This window comes from Artemia sp. Qi Xiang Cuo, chromosome 5 (assembly GCF_049724085.1).
Source record: "Artemia sp. Qi Xiang Cuo chromosome 5, ASM4972408v1, whole genome shotgun sequence".
In the NCBI taxonomy this organism is placed as follows: Eukaryota; Metazoa; Arthropoda; class Branchiopoda; order Anostraca; family Artemiidae; genus Artemia; species Artemia sp. Qi Xiang Cuo.
In genome coordinates this window covers 37,797,049-37,809,099 of record NC_142798.1, presented here as the reverse complement: position 1 = coordinate 37,809,099, position 12,051 = coordinate 37,797,049, and the positions used below count along the sequence as shown (strand labels likewise).

At 34.3% G+C, this 12,051-nt stretch overlaps 1 long non-coding RNA gene across 1 annotated transcript; it reads right to left on the bottom strand.

The window, feature by feature from the left end:
* Positions 1 to 2,945: 2,945 nt before the first annotated feature.
* Positions 2,946 to 8,195, bottom strand: LOC148952110 (uncharacterized). Its single transcript, XR_016141763.1, has 2 exons — positions 8,091 to 8,195; positions 2,946 to 3,131 (listed from the first exon to the last, which is right to left on the bottom strand). It is a non-coding gene; the product is annotated as an uncharacterized LOC148952110 (long non-coding RNA).
* Between the last annotated feature and the right edge of the window lie 3,856 nt (positions 8,196 to 12,051).

The following is a 12,051-nucleotide window of genomic DNA, read 5'->3' as shown; positions in this document are numbered from 1 at the left end:
TTCGAAAAAGGGGCAGAGGCAGAACACTCCCCAAGGGTTAGTGGTCAAAATGAAATTTTACCGTCAAATTCAGAATTTCAGACAAGCATATTGCGGAGCTTTTAAGCACATACTTAAATAAATTAAAGGATTTAGCATATTTTTTTTCAATGAAGACAGATTACGGATGCTTGTTTATTATTCCCCACGGGTGATTGTATCAAACCAATGGTCCTATAAAATCGAGAGAAGGCTCATTCGAACTGAAATTAAAAATTTTAGCGGCCTTTTTAATGAATAAAAGATTCGACCACATCCCAGTTGTGTTTTCAGCCTTTTTTGAAGCAAAACAATTTTGGCCGAAAGAATGCCAAAAACCTGTCGGTTGGTAAAGAGGAAACTCTAACAAAAACTTATTTCAAGTTATATAATTATCCACTAGAAAACCCTTAATGCTTCTATAGAGGCATTTTTCATCTTGTACTGTAACGGTCGCTAGAAACAGCTCCTCAATATAAAGACTTAGTCTTTCAAATGTATATTCTACATTTACTACTAGGGTTACTGTGCTTAAGCAATAAAATATCATGAATTACAAAATCTCCGGAACATTTAGACATTAGTTACAATTTGAATATTCCCTTTTCTTTCACATTTTCTTAGAATCAGGGTTATTTCAGTTTTTTTCCTAAATAAACTGCGTTTTTTTAATTTGAAAAGATGCATTACAAAAGACGTTATCCCCAGAAGCGGTTTAATGGTTCGCGTGATCAATGTCGATAACACGGTAAAATTCTGTTAATTTGAACTATTTTGACAATTCTTGTACTTTAAAATTCTTGTACTGGAACTATTTTGACATCACAGTTATTATACTTTCACTTTTTTTTAATTTAAAAAAGAATATTGTAATTAGCTACTTAATGCAGCCCGTAAACTCGGCCCTGAAGCCCCATTGCGTCAAAAGCTAAGCCGTTCAGCTCTAATTGGAACTTACGAAAGACAGTTCTGGCCTTTTGTCATCGCACGTAGTAGTAAAAACAGACAAACGAACTCATTCTTTGATATTCAATAAACATGGTTTTACTCAATGATTCTGAAATCTGATATGCTTCTGTGCATCAAACTTCTTCGGAATAATTTAATTGGTGACGGGATTTGACTTGATTTGAATAAAGATATGGTATAAAGCAACTTGATCTAACGACGTACCATCCCTATATTGAGCCAGCACTTTTGCAATTTGAGCCGCTTCGACGCGCACCAGTTTTTTTTTTTTTTTTCCTATTCAAGTTTTCTCCAGCTAACTTTTAATTTCTAAGCCTCATGCATAGGAAGGTTTATTCTCTTGCTTATAATTTGCTGGACCAAAGTTGAAGACGAAACAGATCAAACGTCACCTTGATCTGTTCAGGTTTAATCACATTGTGTAAACTACTTGCATAAAATTTGAAACAAACAAGGAGCAGACCTTGAAGGTCTGCTTAGCTTAAACTAGAATCACAAAAAGTTAGTTCAGGATCTACTGTTTCATACACATTTTGTACAGTTCCCTATCTGCTACAGAAAAAAAATATTACCAATTGTCACATAGAATCTAATTTTCACTGAGAAAAAAGTACCAAGTTTAAAGAAAACGAACTTAGATTTCCAATTATTTTACGCTTTGCCCTCAAGTGTTCCAGTTTTACATTTGAAAAATTTTGCTCAATATTATTTTTTTTTTACACAGACTAAACAGAATCTTTAATTTAACAATTATAACAAGTTTTTAGTTGTTCTTAAATTTACTTACTGGTAGAATCTTTTTTTAAATTGCTAAATATATGTATTCTGTTGCAACTGTTTACCAAAGGAAGACTGGAAAACTGCGTTAATACTTGATGTATCATGTTTCAATACACGCAGTGCAAAGTTTTGATAAGTTTATAATTTTTTAACGGTTACCAACACCTTTGCTGAGGCTAAGTAAAAGGTCGGCTCTTCATTAACTTACGAGGAAATGTTTTCTCTAGAAAACTACTCTCTATTGTATGGGCTAACCACTCATAGAGCAGGTAAGGCTTGATTGAGGTGGCATATCTTCAAGAAATTAATAGCACCACTAAACTTGCTAGATGAAAGAAAACCTACGCCAAACAATTCGAATCAATCCTCCCCTCATCTAAATAACATTTATATAGACACTCAATTGAAGATAAAGTTGATTTATTACTCATTTTAAATCTTCCCCAATATAACTCAGAGTACCAAAATTCCTAATAGGGAATTAAAAGCTGCATATAGTTAAGTTAAGTAAAAATTTCAAAATCCATTGCAAGCATATTCTAGACAAATAAGTAATAATGCAAAGGCAGGGCTAAAAATAAAGAGATTTTAGAGCTATACATTCAAAATATTTGTCACCTTATCTGAACTTGCAGCTAAAACGAAAGCAAAAATAACAAATTAAATATAGATATTTGTATAATTTTTACATAAATATACAAATTATATATATATATATATATATATATATATATATATATATATATATATATATATATATATATATATATATATATATATATATATATATATATATATATATATATATATATATATATATATATATATATATATATATATATATATATATATATATATATATATATATATATATATATATATATATATATATATATATATATATATATATATATATATATATATATATATATATATATATATATATATATATATATATATATATATATATATATATATATATATATATATATATATATATATATATATATATATATATATGTATATATATATATATATATGAGTATATTACATATCCTACACATTTTGTAAAAGTAAAAGATAATCCATGAAGTCATGAAAGATTTTTGACTTCTAAGTTTGCTCTGGAAGTATATCAGAATTGAACACTAAGCAATTGAAAATAACTAAGCCTGATGTAAAAATTTCAAATAATATTTTAAACTGCAGTAAATCGCACAAGAACTTAGTTGAAACAGTATCACGAAAAAGTACTTTGGAGCTACTGCTCCCTCGAATTCTCTCTTGGCTTCATTACTTCAGGCAGATCTGGAGGGGAAGAAAGTGCTGTCACATCGGGTGCTTCAAATTCACCATTTGGCTCTCTAAAAAAAAAAAGAACATATAACACGCATATATATAAATATATATATATATATATATATATATATATATATATATATATATATATATATATATATATATATATATATATATATATATATATATATATGTAGTATATATATATGTATGTAAGCCAAACTGTCTGCGTTTAGAAGACAAGCGACAGTGAGAATCTATATATAGAAGCCTGCCGCGTGCCCCATACCTTAAAAAAAAAGAAAAAAAAGGTTCGGCGTTATGTATTTCATAATGACAAAAGATAAGCCAAGGTGTAACGAAAAAAACAAATTGAAAATGATAGCGATGATGATTGGGTTTTGGATTTTGATATGGACCAGGGAATCAATACCTACCATACTTTAGAAAATCAGAAAATAGACTGGATAAATCGTTGGAAAAAAAGAATTTTTTGTCCCACCCCCTGAACAATTAAAAGAAACAAAGGTTCGGTGATATGTCTTTCATAATGACAAAAGACAAGCCAAGGCAAAAGAAGAAGATTTTGTTCCACCACCTGAACAATTAAAAGAACAAAGGTGGTCGTCAATGCCTTCCATACCTTGTAAAATCAAAAACCACGACTAGATAAATCGTTGGAAGAAAAAGAAGTTTTTGTCCCACCACCTGAACAATTAAAAGAAACAAAGGTTCGGCGATATGTCTTTAATGATGACAAAAGATAAGCCGAGGCAAAAGTTAAAGGTCCAATAAAAAAAATATATAATTTTACAAAGGCACCATTTCTAATTTATGGTCCATTTGGACGTCATGACATCAAGAAAAGGCTCTTTCTGTATTTAGAAGACAAGCGACAGTGAGATTCTATATATAGAAGCCTTCCACGTGCCGAGTGCGGGCTCCCAGTACTATATATATATATGTGTATATATTAATTTACATATAGAAATGTCTCACAAATGTCTTTTCTTTTTCTTGGCTTTGGCTTTTTTACGTGTATTTATGGCATAGGAATTCGAAGCAGGAGGCATAGGGGGGGGGGGGGGGTTACAAAACAACTTTAAATAACGAATCAAAATTTTTTATATTTATTTTTGTTACGTTTTTACAAGACGGACGAACATTTTAGGGGGGAGTCAAACCCCTTAGCCTCCCTGGATACGGTCTTGTTGCTGGGGTTCTGAGTAGCGTCTACCATCGCAGGAAGAAGGTGTTTGCCGTGCCGAATGGCTTAATGTATCGTGGGTAAAACAACCGCTGCAAATTTAGGTAAGATTTTTTTAATTTTCATGTCTGAGGTATCGGTCACTGTTCGAGATGGGAAGAAAAGGCAAAAGGTAAAGACATGACGATTTCAAGCTTGGCCGAGAATTTAGAAGAAATCTTATGTGCTGTGAAAGATAATGGGACAAAATTGGACAGTGTAACAAAACAGTTCAAATTACTCGAGGCTCAAGTAAAAACGACTGAAGAAGCTCTTGTTTTTACTGTTTAGCCAATGTAAAAACCCAAATAAATATTATTACTTCGAAAACTGTAAATCCTCAGTAAAGAAAATGCTGATTTAAAGAATAGACTGTTGTGCTGCGAATACAAGATTACTGGGCAAAACATTATTGCATGAATGTTCCTTGTGATAATGAAGACCAGCGAAGGAATCATTTAATGTCGTTCGCTACCTTAAAAAAAAACAAGCTTTTTCAGTTTGTGTGGCCGAACTATTCAGAATTAACTGGGCGGTCTTGCCATAGCTTAAGCTATAACTTAGATAATAAATCCGAATAAACGACAGAAAACTTAATCCGATATATACTATGCCAAAAACCTAAAAAAAAAAACATATTTGCTTCTCCAGTTTTGTGCCAGAGATAGAAATATTCAGGTTTAATGGAAATCACATTATTAGAAAGCGTAAATTTCGTTTTTTTATTGAACGGAGCAGAATTTACTTTTTAAAGTTCAGGAAAGGATGGTCCCAAAAAATATTCTGATATACCTGCTTGGAAAGCGTTAAAAATCAGCTTAAAAAAAGTCACATTGAATATGTTGACAGCTTTTGAAGTTTCCTGTTATGCCAACTGCCTTGATTGAAATCTTCACAGACATAGGATGCACATTATTAATGCTGTATGTTGTATGTAACTTTGTATTGATTAGACAAAGTTTTGCTTAACAATGAGTAAGAGATCGTATGTTTCCTTTGTTTTAAACTAGCCTCTGGTCAATTTTTTTTTTTTAACTGTTGACCTTTCTATGTTCCCTTATTAATTTACGCCCAAATTAATTCGAAAGCTCCCTGTGATGCTAAGAAAATTTGTCTTTGAGAAAGGTGAACAATCAAAAGCAGAAAACTACTAACCTGTGTGCCTGGCATCACTAGTCAGTAAACTTTCTGAAGGATACACAAGAGACAGAATATTGAACCATATATTGCAGAGCAATATGATAAATCCTGACGAATATGGGTTCCTACCAAACAAAAGCTGTACAACACAATTATTAGAAATGTTCAACATTTGGACACAAGTCCTGGAAAGGAAGAGGGTCACATCATCCTGGTAGTGCTATTTGATGTGGAAAAAGCTTTCAAAACTGTATTGAATGCAATGCTAATGGATGAACTTAAACAGTACAATTTGCTTAGACAAATACTATCCTGGATAGAATCATTCCTGGGAAATCACACTCAAAAAGGTAGAATGGGTGACAGCATCTCCAATCCAGCAAAAGTGACCAGCAGGGTGATACAAGGTAGCGTGATTGGTCCTCTCCTCTTCATACCCTTCATCAACAAAATCAACAGAAATATCATCAGAACTGCCAAACTATAGGAAGACACAAAACTATAGGAAGTTCAAGTCATCTCAAGATGTTATGACACTACAAACAGGCATCAACACCTTAACTGAGAACATCCAAAGCCTAGATCTCAACTTTAATGCATCAAAAACCAAGGTGCTGTGGATAGGGAAAAATATACTGCTTCTCTACCCCAACTAACAATAAACAACAAAGTGGGCTGCAGAATACCACTGGTACTTGTTGACTGAAAGAGATCTTCACATTATTGTTGATTTGTGGCTAAAATTTCATGGGCACACCCAGAAAACTATTTTAAAAGCATCACAGCTCATAGGGCTGATCAGACACAGTTTCAAGTCCTTGGACAACCATACTGCTGTAAAAACTCTACAAGAGGATTGTCAGACCTACAATAGAGTAGGGAAACATGATTTTGGGACCCCACTATAAAACAGAGTTGGCAACCCTGGAAAGGGTCCAAAGAGATGCCACCAAACTTCTTCCTGGTTTTAAAGACTTAAGCTATGAAGAATATTCAAACTGATCATACCCACCCTGAAATGTAGACAAATGAGAGGTTTTTTGACCAGATACAGCTGTACAAAGTAAAGCACAACCTGGAGAAAATGTCTTTCCAGAAGTATTTTCACCCTTCAAAAATAAACACCTCAAGAGGACACCATGAAAAGATATTCTAACCCATAACAGTAAATAGATCAAATTTTTGGAGTATCTGAGCAGTGGCTGACTGGAACTCACTACCAGAAATAGTTGTGAAATATGAAACCTTAAATAGTTTCAAAAATGGCCTGGATCGATTTTGGAGAGAACATTTTTACACACATGACTCATAGACTAGGGTAAGGAAGACCCTCACCCTTGGTTTAAATAGCAGAATTCAGATAACCATTGACTCAGAGAAACACAACTTTGATGAACCAACTGACGGCCATCTAGAGAGTACTGAAGCAAGGACATGTCCCTAATGGCATTGAGGTTCTTGTAAGCTTTTTCTTAGCTATCTGAATACCCTGTTAGTATGAATATTTACCATATTTATTAATTAACTTCTTTATTAACAACTTTCAAAGCCTCACCCACACCTATTACTTGGTGTTATCAGCTCAATGCACAAATGAAACCTTAAAGCCAAGCAGGAGGGAAAGGACAGAGGCTACTAAAAACATGCTTGGCTAAGCACTTGGGTATTTTTGAAATTGTTCTTTGTAATTTGCTCTTTAGCTTATTTTGCTGCTGTCTGGGGTGCTTGCCCCCCTCTAGATCCAGCCCTGGCATCAGGTTCCTAATCTTGGATGTGATGTAGATAGGACTAGTAGGGATTGGACTAGCACTAGTCTAGTTGGATTTGGCTGACTAAATGTCTTAGAAAACTTTTTTCTAACATCTAAACTCAGATAAAAGTTACTCTTACTGCCTTGCCTATTTAAATGCAATTATTCTGGTATCACTTTAGTTATTGACTACTTCTATAGGAAATATGTTAATAAAGTAAAAGTACAGCAGTACCATTAAATTTCTTATTTTACACTACTTCCAAATATCATGGTCAATTTTCTGAAAATACTCTCCATCCCCCTCTCTGATAGTTCCAGATGATAGTTACATTCCAATTTGGCAGCTCCATAGAAGGAAACATCTTAATAAAATAAAAGTATTGCCACTAGATCCCTTATTTTGCGCTCAGTCATTGAGAAGAGAAAATGTTCCTTTTGTAGTATCTGCTTTAAGAGTTTGGATACAACTTAATCCATATATATAGAGTCACTCTCTCTCATACAATTGCCAAAGAGTTAAGTGCATGCTTAAAATAGAAGATGTGTACCCTAGTTTTTATGATTTAAAGTGAATGAAATGTATTATACCCTAAATATTACTTTAGATCTAAAATTATTGTTTGATTCTATGCATAAACACTAACAACTATTTTCAATTTTCATTTCATAGATTTGAAGAAAAATTTTAAGTCATGAATTCTTTGCAAACTTTGTAAACTTAATGGATTTTCATGTTTGTTCCTTGTTTTCTAGTTTTCCTTTCTCTGGCGTGTCACATAGCTATTCTGATTATTATTTGCTCATCTTAATTTCCATTAAAAGAATGCTATGTATTAAAAAAAAGAAGAAAATACGTCCTAAACATTCTTGTAAACTCAGCTTTACTTGATTTATTTTTCTTCTTTATGTAATCCCTACATTTTTGACTCTTAGTGCCTACATTATGAAGATTGTCATCAAGCTTGGTTTTCTTTCTTATTTTGATGATTTTTTTTCTAGGAGGTCTTTCTCATTGTAAGAAGGAAAAAGAGTTCTATCTTCCTAGATTGCAGTGAAAATACTCAGGTTCTTACCTTTAAGAAAATGATTCAAGGTGAGTTTTGGTAGCCTTTTCAACTTTATCCCTAGCAACAAGATATAGACTGGTAAATATAGAACAACTCCTATCATTGATAGCGTTTATTTTTATTATTTTTCAAAGCTATAATTTGTACCTTTTTAAAGGCCTGCCTGATTGTAATAATTTTGTTGATTCCAATTTAAGTAAACAGGTGATTTGAGAAATAACAATAAAATAAATATCTTTTTGTTTTTAGAAAAATCTGATTTTACACTAAACATAGGTGATGTAGGTCCTATCATTATAGGAATGTCAGTAGTTCTTTTGAGGGAAATAAAGAAGGTCCAAATGTCAAAAAGTGGTTTCCCAATTTCTTTTGAATGGAAGTCTATTTGACCAATGTCATGAGGTAGTTTCCTCCTCCTCATGAAGCATATCTATAAAATCTATTTTAAATAGTATAGTTATAAAATACTAGAATTATGATCACGGAGGGGTAGTTTGGTTATGCTTCCTTAGCACATAAAACCAAACTGAAAAATATTTCCTGGAAATGACCCTGAAAAAAAATTCAGTTTTTATTATCCTTAATGCAACAACCAAAAACTATGCAAGAACAATAGGAGGAAACTAAAAAGAAGAAATAATTTAATGCAACATTTCAGCTACAGAATTGAGTCAGAGATGGTTTGATGATTTGAGGCAGCATGGTTTCAACTGGGTTGCTGATGTGACACTAAATTTTGATTGTGATTTGGAATGCATTCAACTTTGTCCACATGAAAGTAAATTCCCTTGTTGGAATTTTACAGTACCATGGTTCTCCAAACAAAATTGTCTAAATATTTTTTTCATTGTAACAAGCAGGTTTGGAAAAAGCTCCACTGCTGCCAATAGCAGAATTCAACAGAATTCCAAAAGCTGCCGACACTTTAGCTGCACAACTTGTGCTCTGACAGCTTTTCTTTAAGCAAAAAAGATTTTTATGGTATTTTCAGGCAAAATCTGCCAAAAAATTTCACTAGGCCATATAAACTGCAAATAGCATTGCTACTATGCTACCCCACTTTTTGCAAACCGGATAACAAGATCAGCTTTTTGCTGGAGTGAGGGAGAATGGGGATCTTACTGAATGGTTTAATGTTACATCATGTGTTTGCCAAAGAGGTATTGTATCCCCAGGCCATTTTGCTTCCCTCATAGACTATATGCATTGAAAGTGGTTGCAAATGGAACCAAAGCTGCAATCTTTGTGATGGTGATTTTGCTGATGGTATACCCGTCATATCTCGTTTAAGAAAGGAGCCACAGTATAACATCAAGATAAGGTTATTGATGGTTTTATTGCTTTCGATGGTATTTATGGTGTCTGATCCCTCTTGGAGACATGGTTGGCAAAGACAAAGAAAGGCAATTTCTTGAGAAGGATGCTGCATTTATCAGATTGTACCAGCTTTATCATCCATTTGTAATCCTCAAGATGTCATCATGAAGAGAAACTATTGTGCCTAATATGGCAACTGCAGTGGGAAAACCTAGGTCTAAATAAATCTATATGCTCAGGCAGATAAGTCGGACGACTTGTGATCAGTTTGTTCTGATTTTGAACCCATTAAAGATTCTTTTTCCTGAAGTTATTTTAGTTTGTTCATACAGCATAAAGGATTTATGCTATTTGTGTTGCTTAATTCTGAAGGAGTGGGTTAAAATCCCAAACACAAAATCTATTTTAATAAATTAATTTAAGGTCCCGCCTGACCAGCACTAAGTTTTAAATTTTATTTTCACTCTCCTTGTCACTTACTTCAAACGTTGCTTAATCGAAGTTTACTTCGATTGGTAGGTGGGAAAGGCGAATTGGTTAAGTAGTTAAAAAAAATCTTTATGCTATATAGTTAGTTTTAAAAAGTAGGGTTCTTAAAGTACATCTGGTAGACCTTATGCTTCAGAAAAGGATATTTCATGCCAAGCTAGCTCTTATAATGTCTTATTTAGCAGAGGTGTGGGGTATGGAAAAATAGAAAAGGTAGACCAGTTACATTCAATGCATTTTAAGTGGCTGTTGGGGGTTAGTCATAAGTTTAATCATGCATTATCACACAGTATCATAGATGAAATTGTGATAAAAATGAACGAACTTTTATAGGTTTTGTGAGTTAAGGGTGCTAGAATAGATTCGGAAATTAATGTTAAGGAGACTAAGTTACTAAGGCTAGGAATAAGTGAAGATGAAAAGGTGACGCTGGGTAACGAAAATATCGATCAGGTGGACAGCTCTAGGTAGTATTATTAGTATAACGGTGGGTACAGTGAAGAGGTTAAAAGTAGAATAGCCAAGGTCAATTGTGTTTTTCACAGTTGAAAAGGTTTGAAAGAATAGGAAGGTAAGTCTGCAAACCTAGATTAGACTATTGGCAGCTACAGTGATGACAGTGGTCAACTGTGGTTCTGAAGCATGGGTGCTCCAAAAAACGGAGGAAGGTTTGCTAGTTGTTTTCTAGCGAAATTGCCTACGGATTGTTTCGGGCATCCGACTGACTGTTCGTGTCTCCAACAGTGGGCTGTGCGAAAAGTGTGGTTCAATTCCTCTTTCTAGGGCTATAACGAGAGAAAGTTTGATATGGCTGTGGCACGTTCTGCAGATAAAGGATAACAGATTACCAAAGATCGTCCTTTTCGGCTAACCGTCTAGAGCTAAACGGAAAACAGGACGTTCGCGGTTGGGGTGGGAGGATGCCATAAAGAAAGACTTAAGGGAAATGGGAACTTGCTGGGAAGGTGTAAAGAGGGAGGCTTTGAATAGATTGGGATGGAGGAAGAGCGTGCGTAGCTGTGTTGACCTCAGGTGGCTTTGTGCTGGGGTGAGCTGTTAATAGTAGTAAGTTTAGATTTGTTACTGTTAAGGGAGGGAAGGTTAGTGCAGATTGTAAAATACTGGGAAAGGGTTATAAATCGGCGTAGTAGCTGTCCAGTAGAGAAAGCATATGAGTGGATGCTGGTAGATGGCAGGAGAATTGGCTTATTTTGGTCAAAGGGGTTTTTGATAGATGTTGTTTTAGCGAGTAGTGGAATGAGGGGAAAGGGATTGGTTTGGATGTGGGGCTAGTTGTAAAAATGTAAAAGATAGACTAATAGAAAAGGAAATTCAAATGTGGCTGAGTCAGAAATCATTATTGGCATCCTTGGGAGTGTATGGGCAGGCTAAGGAGGCTTGGTGTGTTGTTAGGGTAAGGAGGTTTGAGGGAGGAAAATTATTTAAAGGTGAGAGAGTAGTTAGGGTCTTTTGTTGGTAATTTCTGTTTGTGGTAATTTTTTGGGTATTTGTGAGAGGAAAGATATATTGGGGAGTGTATGGGCAGGCTAATGAGGTTTTGTGGATGGGCAGGCTAAGGTGGTTTGGTGTGTGGGCAGGGTAAGGAGGTTTGAGGGAGGAAAATTATTTAAAAGTGAGAGTAAGTAGTGAGGGTCTTTTGTTGGTAATTTTTTTTGGGGTATTTGTGAGAGGAAAAGATATATTGGGAAGTATAGGATTAAAAAGGGTCCTTTTCACTGTCCTATGTGTGGAGTGGGGAATATCTTATCCATATTGCGGTTATATGTTAGGAGCAGGGGCATCCTGAGGCTCATTTTATGGGGGGCGAGTCTTCAAGTTTTGCGGTCTAGGGCCGGAGGACGAAGGGTCAGGCTCTTCATTAACTTACGAGGAAATGTTTTCATCTAGAAAACTACTCTCTATTGTATGGGCTAACCACTCATAGGGCAGGTGAGGCTTGATTAGAGCTATGT